The 17,707-nt window shown below is 54.5% G+C and overlaps 1 long non-coding RNA gene across 4 annotated transcripts; it reads right to left on the reverse strand.

The window, feature by feature from the left end:
* Positions 1-5,021: 5,021 nt before the first annotated feature.
* Positions 5,022-17,705, reverse strand: LOC105238050. 4 transcript variants are annotated; one of them, XR_004628551.1, is made up of 7 exons: positions 17,615-17,705; positions 15,204-15,308; positions 13,021-13,086; positions 9,923-10,009; positions 9,740-9,810; positions 9,330-9,487; positions 5,022-8,661 (listed from the first exon to the last, which is right to left on the reverse strand). It is a non-coding gene; the product is annotated as an uncharacterized LOC105238050 (long non-coding RNA). The 4 variants fall into 4 exon arrangements; XR_004628550.1 differs by lacking the exon at positions 13,021-13,086; XR_004628552.1 differs by lacking the exons at positions 13,021-13,086; positions 17,615-17,705 and adding an exon at positions 16,629-17,170.
* Positions 17,706-17,707: the final 2 nt, after the last annotated feature.

The following is a 17,707-nucleotide window of genomic DNA, read 5'->3' on the forward strand; positions in this document are numbered from 1 at the left end:
GGAAGTCTGGTGACCACAGAGCCGAGAGGACAGGGACAAGCACACCACAGGCATTCCAGGGGCCGCAGTGGCTGCCAGCACAGTGGAACAGGAGTAGCTGTGTCAGCCTGGGGATCTCACAGGGGGCACAGGCGAGTGGCCTCTGAGGGAGCGCACCACTCAGCTGCAGGAGCGGGTGCCCAGGCAGACGCTGCTCCTTCTGCTGTCCCTAGACAGGAACACAGGGCACACCTGCGTGCACACGCGCACCCCAGCCGCAAGGGCTCACCAGGGACCACTGTGTCTTCACATCCGTGACCTGCCTCCAACGGGACAGTTCATCATCGGCCGACCCTGAGGGCACAGGGGGTGGAGGCAGCCATACCTCGAGCCGGTGGTGGAGCTGGGGTCCCTTCCACCTCCGCGCTGGCCCTGAGCAAAGGCCAGAACAGACCACTCTGCCCTTCGCCACCGAGGGATGGGACAAGGCAGGCTCCTCCCTAGGGACTGGCAGCCACACAGGCACTGGGGCAGCCGTGCTCTGAGCAGCACAGAGCAGACACGGAAAACCCAAATGAGCCTATGGACACCGTGGAACTGGGGCATCAGCAAACTCACGGCTTTGGTGTGAGTGCTCATAGATGGAAGTGCCCTCGTACGTGTGTGGACACGGAGTTTCAATCCCGCATCCGCCAGAGGCACAGAGCGGAGGGGAGGGCAGAGGATCTCAGCAGCTGTGTCCCAGAGAGCAAGGGCCCCCCAAGACAGGCTCCCACCAGCCACAGCCCTGGCAGCTGGAGCATGGAAGTAAGAGGCAATCACATGAGTCAATGAAGAGCATTTGATGGGAAACAGCATTGACAGTGCGCAGGCTGCAAGGGGGACGGGGCCTGGAGGACTCCTTGCTCTCAGAGCCACACAGGGGAAGCAGGCCCCCTTGAGGGGACGCGCCAGGTGCCGGTCCCGCACCCGCAAACACCTGCCACCTATCGCAAGGTGCCGTCAGACACATGCAAACTCCCCACCAGGCAGTCAAGGAGACGCACGCACGTCAACCTGTTCCCCCCAGCCTACCTCACGCATGCACCCCAGCTCGCATGGGGCCCCACACGGCGGCTCGTGGGTGTTCCATGGCTAATCCCCTTCCCTAAAGGACCCTACAGCATAGATTCACTTTTATGTTGACTCTGTTTTCGAGTGTGCCCAAGAATTTTGTGACCCTTCCTTGGCACAGAGAATGACCTGAGATTCCAGGTGGGGGTCCTGACCCCCAAGGCCCCCAGGGACCTTCTTGCTCGAGGCAACAGCCCTGCCCTCAGATCTGCCAGTGGAACATCAGCGGGTGGGCCACCCAGTGCGAGGCCACCTCTCCCAGAGCACACACAGCCGTGAGGGCCGAGCTGGGCACGTGGCGGGGGTCCTGGGCTGATGGCGCCGCTCTCCCTCACCCAAGCACACCCCTTCTCTCCCCCAGCCGACATGGGCGCCTATCACAGTGTGTCCAGGGGGGCTGGACAGGGCCGCTGAGGCCTGGCCCCTCACTGTGGTCAGAGTGCTGGACAAGGAACTGGCGACCATGAAGGGAGTCGTCCCACAGCCCGACCTCCAGCGCAGGCTGCATGGGCCTGAGCTGATGGCCCGTGTAGATTCCAGGGAACGTGGCTCTGTGGCCCACGTGTGCAGGCCAAGCCAGGCTGCTGCTCTGAGGGGACAGGGCCCAGCCCCGTCCTGCTGTTCACCCCAAAGCTGCCTGGTGAGATCCAAACTCACTTCTCTTACTTGTGCGTATTTTCTCTGGAGCCCAACCCACAGACTTTTCTGCATTCTCTTTGAGATAAAAATCAAAAACAAATCTTTAAAGGCCATCTTCAAAAACCACAGAATAGCTGGAATTAAATAAACATAAAGCTTGTGGTTTTCCTCTCAGGAACTTCCTGCTTATCTGATATGCGGAGTCAGCAGCGCCTCAGAGCCCAGGCGGAGGCTCTGTGGGGGGGGGGGGGCGCTCAGCCTTGGGCAGGGGCCAGGCCCGCAGGTGACCATCGCCGGACCCCAGTGTGCACCAGGGGCAGTGGGCACCGCCAGACCTGCTGGCCCAGTGCAGGTGCACGCGTGCGTGTAGTGCCCTGCTCGAGGGGAATTTCACCGAGGCCCGCGCACCATCAATACAGCGTGGGCTGAACAGCGTCCCCCAAATATTCACGTCCACAGGTGCGAGCCTCGGGGAGAAGACAGCTGATTACACCCACGGGCGGAGAGACAGGGCCACACACACACAGGGCACAGGGTGGTCGGGGCAGGAGCCTGAACTGAGGGCGACCAGGCCACAGGCTCGAGATTCGGGTGGTTTGGGGCACAGGGCCGTCCACCACTGTCCGGCCCCTGGCCGTGGTGACACAGGGATGGGAAGCAGATAAGGGGCGGTGAGGCCATGAACTCGGGACTGGCCAGTTCCACACGAGGCTCCGAACCTCCGCCTCCCCCCACCCAGAACCTCCCACGTCAGAAAGGAGGCCGCGGCCCTGCTGAGCTGCTTTTACTCACGGCACTTACGACGCCGCGTGTGCGGCTTTTTCCTGACATCACGGGACTCTCCAGCTCTCTGGACGCCTGCCAAGGGTACGGCAACCGGCCCGTTCCGACACTCCCCGCAGGCACTCTCGAAGACCCACAGGCTGCGGCCCTCCAGACATCCTCCCCTTTGGCCTCCGCGGTACCAGGTCCGCAGGGTACCCTCCCTTGTGCCCCAACTGGCTGCAGAGTTTGCGGGGTTCTTACAAGGGATCCGACGCAGGAACAGCAGAGGGAAGAGACCCACAGGGCGAGCGGGGGAGGGGGGGTCGGCGCACAGAGCTTCGGGTCCTGCCCCAGAGCGCCACCCTCCCCCTCCCCCCAGCAGTTCACCTGCCGGAGGCTCTGAACCCAGCAGTTCAGGGTGTTAGGGCATCTCCTGACAGAAGCAAATGATTAAGTCAGTGGCAGCTGGGGATTAATCCCCATCACTTTGCTCCTCCACCGAAGTCAGGGGTCCAGACCAAAAGGCCCAAGCCTCTGGTCAGGCGCTCCCATCTCAGCAGCCAAAGAAACTCACCCTCCCCGGGGGCTGGGGACGAAGACCAAATGCTCACTTTTTATCACCCCACGGACATCTTCTGACAAACACCACACCACTATTCTGAAAGCCGAGGTCCGGGAACGTCTCCTTTAATCTGTAAGCGGAGAGCCGCGGCCCCCACAGAGCCTGTGGGCAGACCTGAGGTTGGCCCTCCCTGCTGTCAGCTCATGGAAAGCAGGGGTGGGCTCCCCTGCAGCCTCTGGGCATGCTGGAGGGCAGACCACCCCTATCTCAGAGGGGCCCCAGGAGGAGACTTGGAACCACACACACCCAACCTGTCCTCACAAAGTTAACCTCAAAAGTGCCCCGTGCCAGCAGTCCCACGCCTAGGCCAGCACCCGCGCACAGCATCCACTCCAGTCCACAGGAGAACTTGCGCACAAATGTCCACCCACAGAGGAGTGGTGAACAAGACGTGGCCCAAACACAGGATGGAATCCCACCCAGCCTCAAAAAGGAAGGAAATTCTGACATGTGCTCCAACGTGGACGCACCTTGAGGACGGCATGCTTGGGGACAGATGCCATCACGGGAAAATTCTGTGGCTCCTCTTACAGGAGGTCCCTGGGGGAGTCAATCCACAGACACAGGAAGTGGACGGTGGGTGCCAGGGGTGCGGGAGGGAGTGCCAACTGATATGGGGTTTCATTTGGGGCTGGCAACATGTTCTGGGCCTAGATAGAGGTGATGTCACACAACCCTGTGAACGCCCTAAATGCCACGAAGTTGTTCACCTTCAAATGGTTATTTTGTGTCATGTGAATGTTACCCCGATAAGGAAGCCTTGAGAGGTCTCTCTGCAAGACTGAGCAGCCCCTGTCCCCCAGCAGACTGGGCCCCATCCAACCAGACGGGCTGCGTGCTGCACCTGCAACCCTTCACCCGACTGCTGGAAGCCCCCCCGCCCGTCCTCATCTCAGATCGCTGTGCACCGTTTCCTCAGGCTCCCCCACAGCACACCTGTTCAACACCCAACATGACACCACCCACGGAAGAAGCCAAGAGGGTGAGCCCACCAGGCCCCCACTTACACCTGCCTCAGGTGAGCCTGGGGGGCTGGGCCAGCCCTTCCCCTGCAACCTGGAGCACCGGCCACTCTAGGTGGAAACACAGGCCTCAGGGCCCAAGTCCCCGACAAGCCCCCACTCCCGCTCTCAGCCAAGGGCCTGAGAAATGAAGTCTGGACCCATTTTATCATAAAAATCTTGGCGTTTAAATGCACCTACATAAAGGCCTCTTTCAGCAGAGGCTTGATTGAATGGTCAGCCTCTGTTCCCTGAGGCCTGAGTGTGCATCTCAGCACAATGAACACAACGGGCTGCTCCAGAGCCTGAAGCCCAGGGGCAGCTCCGAGAAGCCCGCTGGACATCTGTGGGGCCCACGAAGGCCTCACGCAGGATGCAGTGCATTCAGGTCTGGAAGCAACACGAGGGTTCCTCCAAGGGACCAAAGGGGCTGCGGGAGAGGAGTCAGAGCCCTTCCTGAAGGGTGGCCCCACCACCCCCAAACCCCCCAGGCACAGAGCCTGCAAAAGTGGAGGGAGGCGCTCAGGCTCGCCCCCACATCACAGCAGCACAACAGCAAAAGGCGGTGGCAACCCACACGTCCACCCACAGATGGACAGAGGAATCAAGCACAGTGCCCACACGCGGGACTCCGCCCACGTGACCCACCCAGAGCAGACCAGTCTGCAGACACAGAGAGCACAGGGAACGGGGAAGGGCCACTACTGGGTACAGCATTTGTTGTGGGGCGGGTGACGGGAATGTTCTGGAACTAGATGGAGGTCGTGGGTGCAAAACACTGCGAATGTGCTAAATGCCACTGAATTGCTGAATTTTAAGTGGTTAATTTCATGTGCATTTCATCTCATTTTTAAAAAAGAAAAGAAACTGTAAAAAAAAATCAATTCGTTTTGAATCCTGGCAAAGTGGCAGCTGGGAGAGCTGGGGGTGAAGAGGGGCTGGTATGTCTGACGTCCGTTCTGCACTTACTGTCCAAAGCTCCCACACGCGGGTAACGCCCCGCAGGACAGCATTCTCAGGACGAGTGACTGATGCACACAAGCAGGACAGGGGCAGCCCCATCTTCCCTGTCGTGACCACGCGTCCATCACTCCCCTGCCCCTCCAGAGGCCTTGAGGTCCCCACTGCCCAGGTGTCGGCTGGAGACCAGCCTGTCCTGAGAGGGACGCCGTGTGTGTGCGCGTTCCTGCTCCCTGTGCTCCGCTGGTATCTGCACGCACACGCGTGCATGTGACTGTGTGTGACAGAGTGTGCGTGCACGCATGCGCGTGCACGCGTGTGTGTGCGTGTTCCAAGAAGGCGGGCTGTGGCGCGGCTCCACCCAAAGGAATTGCCATGCGTGCTAGAGATTCAACTTTTTTTTTAAGATTTTATTTTAAGTAACCGCTCTGCCCATCATGGGGCTGGAACTCACAACCCGAGATCAGAGCCCATGCCCCTCCAACAGAGCCTGCTGGGCACCCCCAACTTTCAAGTTTTCTAGTAGCTGCCCACGTTTGAAAAGTAAAAGGAAACATAAAATGAGTGACGCATTTACACAGGCCTATGTAAAACGTTACCATCTCACCACGGAACGCATACAGCAGGTGACTAATCTGCTGTCTTGTTATCTGTGCTAAGTCTTCCCATTGGGTGTGTTTCACGCTCGAAGCACCTTGCTCCAGGCCAGCCACTCGTCCAGGGCACAGCAGCTGCGGTGTCCAGCGGCACCACGGCGGGCAGCCCAGCTCTCCTAACCACACCCAGCACAAATGGCAAGTGACAAACCATCAAACAAAACCACCCATGGCCACCACTGGCCCAGTGGGCAACAGAATGGGTCTTAGAATGGCCACCGTGACCAGACATTGGCTCGAGGTCTGGTCCAGAGCCCAAGGGGCAGCGGGAAGATCCCACCTCACTTGCTGAGCTCCTTGGTCCAGGCCCCTCCGCCTCTGGCTCTTCACTAATGTCCCTAAATCCACGGTCCCAAACGTGTTCCAAAGGATTTGGGTAATGTCATCTTGAGACAGCATCAACAAACCAATGAAACTGTCCATTAAACTGCTCTCAGCTGCCCAGGGAGCACCTCTCGGACAATGCTGAAATTCAGGGGGGAGTGGAAGGAAGACCCTTTCAGGGGGTGTCTCTGTGCCTGTAATGCCGAGATGAGAAGCAGAGAAAGAAAAGGCCCAGAGAGACACAGGAGGTTTTCCTCTCTGGGAAAGCAGTTTGTGTATGACCAGCCCCTCTGACCATGGTGTGCCCCTGACCACAGGCTCCTTCCACACTCAAGGGGACCGTCCCCATCAGGCGTGCCGGGAGAAGGCATCTGCTGCCGGCGGCTCCTCCCACTCTGTAATGCCCTCTCCCACATCGTCAATTTAAGATCTGGGACGTGTAGGCTGAGGCCATCTGAAATCTCCTCAAGGTCTCTGCTGAATTCCACACGGAATTAAATTTAAAGAAACCAACACCCACATGAATGGCACCAACCCCCACGGCTCCGGGCCCTCTGAGACCTGTGACCTGCTCAGCGGTGTGTCCCTGGACATTTTCCAGTAATGAGCTATCAGCTCCCCTGGACGGACTGAAGCCCTAGTTTTCATACAGGATACTCTTTCCCTTCCTGCCCTGGTAAAAAAGAACAGCTGTTCCTAAAATTCACAGTCCACACATGGTAACAGAAGATAGCAGACTATCAGAACCTGGTTTTGCTAAAAAGTGGCTGTTGGGAGGCAAACCCAATTCTATTTCGGTGGATGAGACAGCAGGTTAGCTTTGCCAAGAACAGGAACTTGGAGAGAAGACACAAGACGTGAGGAATCAGATGAACTTCTTCTGTGAGGCAAAATATTCTATCAGTTTGCAGCTATAAAATTCTAACAAGCTTTACTGAAAAGAAAAAAGAAACCACACACACCCCCCAACACAGAGCCCCAGGCCCAAAGCTGTTCCAGAACAGAAGTCACTTGGAGCAAAAGCAAAATCACACTTGAAATTTAAGCAGGGAGTCTCAAGGACGCAACAGTACATCCCTGCTTTTGAGAATACACACCCCTGGGTACCTTCCAGCCAGGAACCAAGAGACAAAAGTAAAGATTTCAGACAAGAGCACAGGGGTGAGGGGTGGGTAGTGGGGAGACAAGAGGCATCTAATTTTATCTGGCTTCTTTCCAACAACAAATCTATTCCATCATTTTCTCTGGGTAAAAGCTCTTAATTAGACTATAGTGTGGCTGGAATTTGGAATTCCCCAGGGATCCTGCTGGGCCGGGGTCTAACAGCACATGGAGCTCCCTCCAGCACAACGTGCCCTACGAAAGGCCAGGTGCAAAGCCTTTGGGCCATAATGTGGCTCCTGGACCACTGTGTCCCTGAAAATGAAGATGGGCTCATGTTTACGCCTCCTAGCCTCCTCCTGTCCTGGGGAGAGGGGTTGTCTCCTCCAAGCCTCAAGCTGGTAGCTCTTGACCCGCAAGAACTTGCAAGAAGGGCAGAATAGAGAGAGGCAGGTCCTCAGCAACACCCCTCAAAGCCACATCCTCCCTCCCACCCCCATTGACACCATCCCCACCCCGCCCTCACTCAGACAGTCCGGGAAAGAGTTTTACTCTTTGCTACTGTGCAACCATGACCCTATCTAGTGTCAGACTTTCCCATCACCCCAAAATGAAACCCCAGGCCTTTCGATGGTCTCTCCCTGACCACCACCCCAGACCCTGGAAGCCACTGATCTTTCCTCTCCATGGAATTGCCTGTTCCGAGCACCTCCTGTAAGTGGAGTCATACGCTATGCGGCCCTTTGGGTTTGGATTATCTCACCGAGCACAATGTTCTCGAGGCTCACCTACGTCGTGGCGTGGGCTGGAGCGTCATTGGTTTTTAGGGGTAAATGATGTTTCACTGCATGGAGAGACCATATTTTGCTTAGCCATCCATCTACAGAAAGTTCAGCTGTTTCTACCTTTTGGCTACTGTGAACAGACCTGCTCTGAACCCGGGTGTACAAGGATCAGTTCAGGCCCCCGTTTTCACTTCTCTTGGATGTGCACCTAGGTGTGGAACTGCTAGGAATTGCCAGGTGTGACAACCCGCTGAGGAAGGGGCGACAGTTTCCCACGTGGCTACACCGTCTCCCTCGCCATCAGCAGTGCGTGAGCGTTCCAGCGGACCTGCCTCCTCACCGACACTTGTGATTTTCCACTTTGTTTTGTTATCATCGCCACAGCGGGTGTCAAGTGGTAGGATTCCTGCTTTGCCAGGCGTCTCTTCAGGGGCCTGCTGGCCATCTGTATATCTTCCTTGGGGAAATGGCTGTCAAGCTCTGTGCATTTGTTCAAGTGAGCTGTCGTTTTGTTTCTGCTCGTCTTCCTTGAGCCCCTGAATGTAGGGGGTTCTGAGCAGGGTCTGGGTGCAGGTGGGTTCCTCGACACTCGGTGTAAGGCTCATGGGACCCTCCAGCACAGCCCGCGCCAGACGACAGGCTGTGCTCGGCACGGCAGCCTTTGGTCAATGCTGGGAAACAGGCAGGAGGGGCCACGTCAGCCTTTTGATGTTCTCCTGGGTGTTCCAAAAAGAATGTTATCATCTAGTCTATTTTATTTTTTCCAGGAAGTAATGGATCCCAATTATCATAGAACTTATATGAGCAACGACCCAGAGGCCAGGCTGACATCTTGACCAGAGTAACATAAACCATCCAAACCATCCAAACGGAAGCCCGCCACAACCTGACATCCTGGAAAAGTGCTTAAGAACTCAACTTCACCCCCGTGCAAGGGGAAACATGGTTTCTGCTTCAGACAGAGAGCATGGAGCGATACCAGATGTCGCTACTGTGCTTAGAACAGTGGCAAACACCAAACACAAAAGATGCCTCCGACCACTTCACGGTGGTGCCACCAGCTCTGCTCCCTGCACAGGGGGCTCCACGCTCCTTCGGTGCTCTGCCTATGATAGACCATTTGGGTTCATTTCCACAAAAGCAGGGCCACGTAACCCTCAACAGACATACTCTCAGCACACAAGACTCAAAGAGCCACGTTACAGCACACTGCATTTTGAATTTCTGCTGTTCTGAAGTGTCTGTCCCTGAGACACCAGCATGATTTACATGGAGCTACCCAAGATAGAGAAACCAAGTTCTTCTGTACGTACGTGCAAATGTGGGTACGACCGCTCACACCTGCCAGCCCCTCCGGATAAACACGCCCACCGTGTGAGCTCACCTCTGTCCAGCCAGAGAAGAGGGCTGGGCTGTAGCCTTCAGACGGAGGTTCAGACGGCTGCTTCCACACAGCGTTCTCCTGAGGCTGGAAGCTCGCTGCAGCTGCCTGAGCCCCTGGTGTCTCTGCTATTCCAGGCAATGAGGGACTCCCAATTTTCGCTGAGCACCAAAGAGTTGGCAAGAGTGGGATACAGTAGTGACATGAGGCAAATCCCCCTTTCATTTCTTACACAGGAGATTCTGAACCCGATTTAAAACAAACACAAGAAATAACTAAATGTTTTTTTGAATTTTCCAGTACCCAATAGCCACCCACGGCCATGAAGAGCTGCCCGCCCTACAGAAGTGCACACCCTGGCCTGCTGCACGCGCCCCCACCTGCCTCCAACTGGGGCCTCTTTTCTCACTCACCTTCACAACACGATGATGTCTGCCAAGGAGATGATGAGCAATCCTGATCTTTCCACTCATTCTGCTGAGTTCTGTGAGCACGATGTCACACATAAAGGGAAAAGAGGCAGATGGAAGGTGGAGGGGTCCTCAGTTCCAGCACCCACCCCCCATATCCCTTACACCCCCATTCCCTCACCCCACCTGCATGTCTGGCAAAGTTAGGGAGCCTCTGTGAAGAAGGCTGCAGGACTGTCTCTTATGTTCCATGACTGGGGCCTGTCAATTAAACTGACAAGCAACAGATTAACACAAGAAAAAAAGTTTAGTTCTGTGTACACAGGAGCCAAGAAAAGTAGCTGGCCCAGGAGTTCCAATTAGATATCTATATACCTAACTTAGTAACAAGAAGAAAGAAAAGAAGAAAATCCTTCCTTTTTTTTTAAGATTTATTTATTTATTGGGGGGGGTGCAGAGGAAGAGGGAGAGGGACAAGCGGACTCCCCACTGAGCATGGAGCCCAACACAGGGCTCAATCTCACAACCCTGAGATCATGACCTGAGCCAAAATCAAGAGTTGGATGCTTAACTGACTGAGCCACCCAGGCGCCCAGAGAAAAAATAATCCTTTTTAAAGAAAGAACAAATAGGCTTCTTTAGGAAAGACAAATGTGTTTCAGGAAAATAACTGAAATATAAGGAAGTTTGTGATAACAATTGTCTATAAAGGTATAAGTGGCCTTTTTGTCTCTTTTAGGGCCATAAAATTCCCCCGGAGAAGGGATTTTAGGATAGCTTTTATTTGCGGTATCCCCTTTGGGAGTAGACCCACCCTAAAAAAGGAATTTATGGCAGCCTTATTTCTCAGAAGTTGCTTCTTATACTCAGATAACGAAAGCTCCAACAAGGATTCCTTCTGCATGTGCTGGTTCTCAATTGTCTTTAGCTCCAAATAATCCTCATGCCGAAGTGGCATATTCCGGAGTGGCATAGCCTCGTCCCCTTCAAATCCTTTAAGCATGATGCAGTCACCCCATCGCCCAGCTGTAACCAAGTCCTCCTGAGCCAATAGGAGTCACTATCGGGGCGCCTGGGTGGCACAGCGGTTGAGCGTCTGCCTTCGGCTCAGGGCGTGATCCCGGCGTTATGGGATCGAGGCCCACATCAGGCTCCTCTGCTGTGAGCCTGCTTCTTCCTCTCCCACTCCCCCTGCTTGTGTTCCCTCTCTCGCTGGCTGTCTCTCTGTCAAATAAATAAATAAAATCTTTAAAAAAAAAATAGGAGTCACTATCATGTGAACCTCATCTGTTCTTTCCTCTAAGACCCGGTCCAGCAGATTTTTTAAGAGCCACTCAATCTGCCAGGTGAGGATGTTTAGAACACCCAGTGAAAAGAAAAGTGTGGCCTCCAGGGCAGCAGAGGAGAGGATATATTGGGTCCTCACTCCAGGAAGCCACTGACAGAGCTTAGGAAGGGGGAGGGGTGTATATGTCAAACCCTCCCTGTTCCCCTGGCCAAGCCAGGGGCTCACGGTCCAGGCTGTTCTCAGTAAGTGAAGGTCAGAAGAACATGCTCTGATGGCTTCCCGGAGCCCTGGCTACACGGTTGGTGCTGAGCAGCTTACAGAAGCACTCTGCTTATGCCCGCTGCCCTTCTCCTTCACCCCCGGCACCCAACCTCACCATGGTTTACTCTTTCAGCAAGACCACGATTGTGTTTAGGGCACCTAATAAATTGCTATGACAATAACAAAAGTCAACGTGTCTGTCCCAACACATCAGAGTTTCTTCCACTTGGAATAAGATGAATGAATTCTCCTTCTCTTCCAAAAATAAAAACACAAACAGGCACACGCGTTCTTAACTTCCTTCAAAAGACATGTGCTTGGAAATGTCTACGACCCAAAGATTTTGTCAATTCAAAATGCACTGGGGCACTGAAAAGGACCAGGCAGTTTTCATAATTCACATCATCGTTTAATTTACATCAGTGTGCACACATCTGATTGGTTTGTAACAGAGCCCACCACTGTATTCCTTATACATGTTTCTTCTCTAATGTAAGAAAAATGACTCAAAGGAGATGAAATGGAATGTTATTACATTATAGTCCCGTGTGTGTTCCACAGCCAAAGTCAGGTGGTTGGAAAGAATGGAGCTAGAACTGGTTCTGAAAGATGGGGGTCAGAATCCTCAGGCAGTGTCCTGGCAGCAGCTCCAGGACATGGCGCAGCCAAGGCCATGAGATTAGGCCCATCTTCACCACCATCACCACCACCCCCACCACCATCATCACCACCATCACCACTATCACCACCATCACCATCATCACCACCATCACCACTATCATCACCATCACCATCATCACCGCCATTACCACCATCACCATCGCCATCATCACCACCAGCACCAACACCATCATCACCACCATCACCACTATCACCACCATCACCATCATTACCACCATCACCATCGCCATCATCACCACCAGCACCATCACTATCATCACCACCATCACCACTATCACCACCATCACCATCATCACCACCATTACCACCATCACTATCACCATCATCACCACCAGCACCATCACCATCATCACCGCCATCAACTACCAGCATCAGTGTCATCATCACCATTGTCTTGGACTGACACTTATATGGGGCTAACCATCAGCCCTTCCCATCTCTTAACTTACCTCATCCTTGCACCCTGTGGAGCAGACACCATTAACCCCAGCTCACAAGTGAGGAAACCAGGGCATAGAGAAATTAAAGCGATACAGCTCGGAAAGGACAACACGAGAGTATAAACCCCAGCAGTCTTTCTCCACGATAAACACCAGACCATGTGCGAGCCCAACTCCCAGAGTCCAGAAGGCTGTGGGAGCATGGTCAGCAGCGGGCCATCCTGCCTTCCTTTCCTTTACTTCTCTGTTTTTTACACACAAACCTCTGAGTTCATAGGGTGCCCTGGATCATGTACGGCAGAAGTTCTGCCAGCCCCACTGGAGAAAAAGAAAGGAGGCATGTGTGTATTAAAATGGGAAGCTCTGGCTATTCACCACAGCTAAAGCGGTCCAAGTGAGCCCAACTCAACATTTGGTTTGCTTTCCTAAAGACAAGCCACAAAAAAAACAACAAAAAAGACAAACCACAACAGTTCAATTTCTGGGGAGCAGAATTGGTTGTTTCTGCTTTAAAAGCTAGAGGATACCACAACTGGGAAGGTCACAGGGCGAGGGGCACAGACAGGCTGAGGTCCAGAAGAAGCTATGGGCGAAGGCTCAAGAAACACACTCACCAAAGGCAGCTAGAACCACCAGTCACATCCTGCCAGGTCCACCTAGGGCTGCCTTGGTCATGGGTCCTGCAGAAAGGTGTGTAAAGCTGTCCATCAGCCTGTGTCTAGAGGCTCGTTGAGAGCATTAAAAGCCAAGAGCCTAGATTGTCATTCAGCTAAAGATGTGTCCGTGGACAGTGGAACCAAATGCACATCTTTAAACCAGGAGATGGGCTTTACCACAAACCAGGTGTCACCAGGAGCAGCAAGTGTGAGGCCCAGACAGCCATGGGGCTCCAGGCTGCTCCCTCAACAAAGTGCTAGGAGGGTGAAGGTGATGTCCTAGAATGGGACCCCAAGGGTTCTGGTCTTCCAGCGACCTCCCCCCTAACCAGTCCAACCCAACCCACTCAACCCAGAGTACCTGCCGAGCTCCTAAAGTGCGCTACTCTGTCCGGTCTGCGCACACACCCATGTAACCTTTCCCTTCCCACCAGCTCCCTGTGGAGCTCGGTCCTCAGCAGAAGCAGGTGACCCACAACCAGTGCTGGGCTAGGAGCAGAGCTGCCTCTACCAGTCCAATCTGCCCTCCACTTGTCCTCTGCACCAGCAGAAATGGGGTCCTCAATGCCTCACCTGGGTCCTCAGGGGTAAAGCAGGTAAAAGCAGCACCTCGAGGCCCTAAGAACCCCCCACAGCTACAACAAAGCCTCCAGAAAAGCAAAAGGGAGATTGTGGGAGCCGGCCGCCTGAACACATGTTCCCATTACCTTACCTGAGGAGCAAGCCCAACAGGGAGATGGCAGGTGGACCAGGCAGGAAGATGCTTGCTCCCTGGACAGAGCCGCGCCACCAGCAAATGAGGAGCTCCCCTTGAGATGAGGCTCCAAGCACGGAGGGGCAGTGGAGCTCCCTGCCAGGTGCTCCCAAACAGGGACTCCTCCCAGGTGCTCCCACCAGATGCTCTCACCAGGTGCTCAAGAATATTGGGTCCCCATTTCCCTTGACCCTGCTTTGTGGTTGCCACTTCTGGAACACCACGTACTCGTCCAGCCAGAGGCTGCTATGGGTACGGCAGACAGGTGTGTCACATGCTTGTCCCCTCCCCCTTCCTTCCCTCTCCTCTGTTCCCCACCCCCCAGCTCTTCTCTGTCTCAGGGAAGAGAAGGGGGACCTACGGAAAGGTCACAGTGCAAGAAGTGGTCACCATTTCCCCACCTAACCACAAGAGAAACATCTCATAAACCCCAGCTGACAACTGTCCTACCAAATCCCTGACCAACACACCTCAGATGGCCAAGGCCATCAAAACTAGGAAAAGCCAGAGACACTACCATTATTGTCCCAACCCAGAGGAGTCCAACGGGACAGGAAGGTCAAACACCACTGGGTCCCCAGACGGACAGAGGGCACCAGGTACCTGAGGTAACAACTCACGACGTGTGGGTAGAGCGCCAGCTGCAGTACGCAACCCGACGTCAGTGCCAGCTCGTTAACTGTGACGGGCGCACAGCACTGACACAAGAGGTTATCGGTGGGGCACGCCATGCAGGGCAGAAAAGCACATGGGAGCTCTGTCCTTTCTGCCCTATTTTCTCAGAAACCTAAAACTGCTCCAAGTAAAGGCACGCCTGGCTGGCTCAGTCAGTTAAGTGTCTGACTCTTGATTTCTGCTCAGGTCGTGATCACTGGGTCAGCTCCGCACTGGGCAGGGAGCCTGCTTAAGATTCTCTTTCTCTCTCGGGGCGCCTGGGTGGCACAGCGGTTAAGCGTCTGCCTTTGGCTCAGGGCGTGATCCCAGCGTTATGGGATCGAGCCCCACATCAGGCTCCTCCGCTATGAGCCTGCTTCTTCCTCTCCCACTCCCCCTGCTTGTGTTCCCTCTCTCGCTGGCTGTCTCTATCTCTGTCGAATAAATAAATAAAATCTTGTGCAACTCTTGATCTCAGGGTCATGTTTGAGCCCCACATTGGGTGTGGAGACTACTTTCAAAAGAAAAAAAAAGGAAGTCTATTAACTATTTTTAGAAAGTACCAAGACTCCCCATAATCATAGCATCTCAGTCTCTCCACAGACCCCCAAAAAGTACAAGGCCCTTGCCCTTCACGACTGATCTGCAAAGTCCCTGAGACAGATGTATGTGCGGTCCCCCCACTGAGTTTCTTCAGAATTTGGGGACCAGATCCCACATTAGCTCTACTCACCTGAAAATCTTCTCGGGGCTTCTCCAGATGGTGTCTTCTGGGAATCCCAAATAACCTGGGCCTCAGCAGGACTGAAAGGGGCAGCTCCTTAATGTCCAGAGTAACCTTGATTACAAACCAGATTGTTGCCAAGCTCATTTCTGCCCATAAAAACATATTAAATATTTTATGTCTGACTCTCTTTAACAAAAAAAGTCAAAATGCAGCAAATCAATGTAGACAGAACACCGAAAAGGGCATGAAGCAACCATGCCTGCTTCTCGGGGTAGCTGCAGGGCAGACACAACTGTCACGGGACTGCTAAGAACTGCCTTTCACACCCATTCTCTTGGAAGGGCACAGCGGGGTGTTCCAGAGGCTACCTGATGGCGATGCTGGTAGGCACTGAAGGCAGAATCAGAGTGGAGAATGCAGCTCTTCCTTTGAGGGATCAGCACAAATGTTAAGACAACGCCTCTAAATTTGTTTTAAAAAATATATATAATGCTGCTTTTCCTTAAAAGGAAGTGTTCATGTGCAATGAATTTATTGTTGATTTTAAGAGAAAAAATATATATGCACCATATTCTCTGTTTTCACTTCTAACGTAGTAAACACCCAGCTCTATCGGTTGCCACATGACAGAAATTCAAAAACCAGTTAGAGAGTTAAAGGGTCCTGAGCCTGGGGACCCAGGGTGGAGCTCACGTGCACCTGTGGCTCCACCTAGTGGCGAGGACTGGGCAGTGGCGCACACATGAGCAAGCCCAGCCTGCCAAGAAATGAGGCGGAGCGGTCTGATACCACCCACCACGCGGAGCCACAGGGTTTCTATTCTCTGAGTAGTACGGGTCCCGTGGAAAGATCCTGAGAAGTGCCTTTCTGGGGTGCTGATGAGGTGAAGCGTACCATCAAATTCTGTCCTGATAAGGCCCCTCCCCAAGCTGCAGCCCCATACACCTTAACCTAAGGCCTATTTGGGGTCCTCCAGATTCTGCAGGGAGCATTTGTCACAGTGTGCTGCTGCTGGTGCATCTGTACCCGTTAGACAAGGGTTCCCAGAAGGTGAGACTTTCCCACCTGAACACCCCAGATCCCATTCAGGCCCAGGCCAGGGGGCTTGGGGAGGCAAGGAAGGAATGCATGAGAACACAGCCAACAGGAAGGGATGACAAGTAGCCTCGAAGCCAGAACTCAGGGACTCACCAAGACAGGACAGTGGGAGGGCACCCTGGGCGTGTGGGTGTCAAGCAGCACTCTTGGCCTCCGCCTACAGACCCAGTAGCACAGACGTGGCACAGACAGTGGTGGGGCCAGACTGGATGGCCCTGGATGGCCCCTGGCCACCAGGGACACCAGGCTTCACAGGGGTGCCAAACATCACAACTTCTTTCCTGTGTCCCAACCAGGCCCAATCCTGTCTCCAAGCCACACCTCCCCACTCACCTGCAAACCTGCCGTCATCCCGCACCCCATCATGGTCCAGAGCCACCACCGGGCCAATGGGGACATCGCCTGCAGTCCTTGGACCGAGTCACACCGGAAGACAAGCTTTGCCTACTATCACCCACCTGTCCCGCCTGTAACTTTTGCACACCCAAGTGGCTGCACACCTAAGCTCTAAGGCCACAAAAATTCCCTTTCAACAGTAAGTATGTAACCTGTTCAGGTATGTAGAATAGTCCTTTAGCAGGGAAGAAGAGTCACCACTTCCAGTGCTTTGTAAATAGACAACATGGAGTGGGGAGACCTCAGCGGGCAGACGTGAGGGAAAGGTTGGGGGGGATAACTGTGTTGGGGAGACCTAGGGGGAGGCCACAGGAGGGTACTTTGGGGGATACCTTGGAGGAAAACCTCGGGGAGAGAAGCTGAGGACAACTGTTGGGGGGAGGGAACCTGAGTGAAGAAAAGAACTGGAGGGGGACCTGAGAGGGGAGAAGCTGAGGGAGAGACCTGGGGGACTTGAGTGGGGAGATGCTAAGGGGAGACCTGTGGGGGGACCTGAGAGGGGAGAAGCTGAGGGAGAGACCTGGGGGACCTGAGTGGGGAGATGCTGAGAAGACCTGGGGGGGGGGGACCTGAGAAGGGAGATGCTGAGGGGGAGACATGAGTGGGACTTGAGAGGGGAGATGCTAAGGGGGAAAAACCTGGGGGAGGGGAACCTGAGTGGTGAGACATGGGGGGGATTGTGTGGGGGGGATGCTGAGGTAGAGACCTGAGGGACCTGAGTGGGATGATGCTGAGGGGGAGACATGGGGGGACCTGGGAGGGGGGGACACTGAGGGAGAGACCTGGGGGGGACCTGAGAAGGGAGATGCTGAGGGGGAGACCTGGGGGCGGGGGAACCTGAGCGAGGAAACGCAACGTCACGCCCGTCGTAATGCGAGACCCCTACCCCTCGCTCCGGCTGCCCCGCCCCTTCCGGCACTTACCCGGAAGTGATCTCCCAAGACGGAAGTGAGCGGGCGGTTGGAGAGTCGGCGGCGGATTCGTTCGGTTCGGTGGGGTGGGAACCTGCAGGGAAG

This window comes from Ailuropoda melanoleuca, chromosome 10 (genome assembly GCF_002007445.2).
Source record: "Ailuropoda melanoleuca isolate Jingjing chromosome 10, ASM200744v2, whole genome shotgun sequence".
Lineage (NCBI taxonomy): Eukaryota > Metazoa > Chordata > Mammalia > Carnivora > Ursidae > Ailuropoda > Ailuropoda melanoleuca.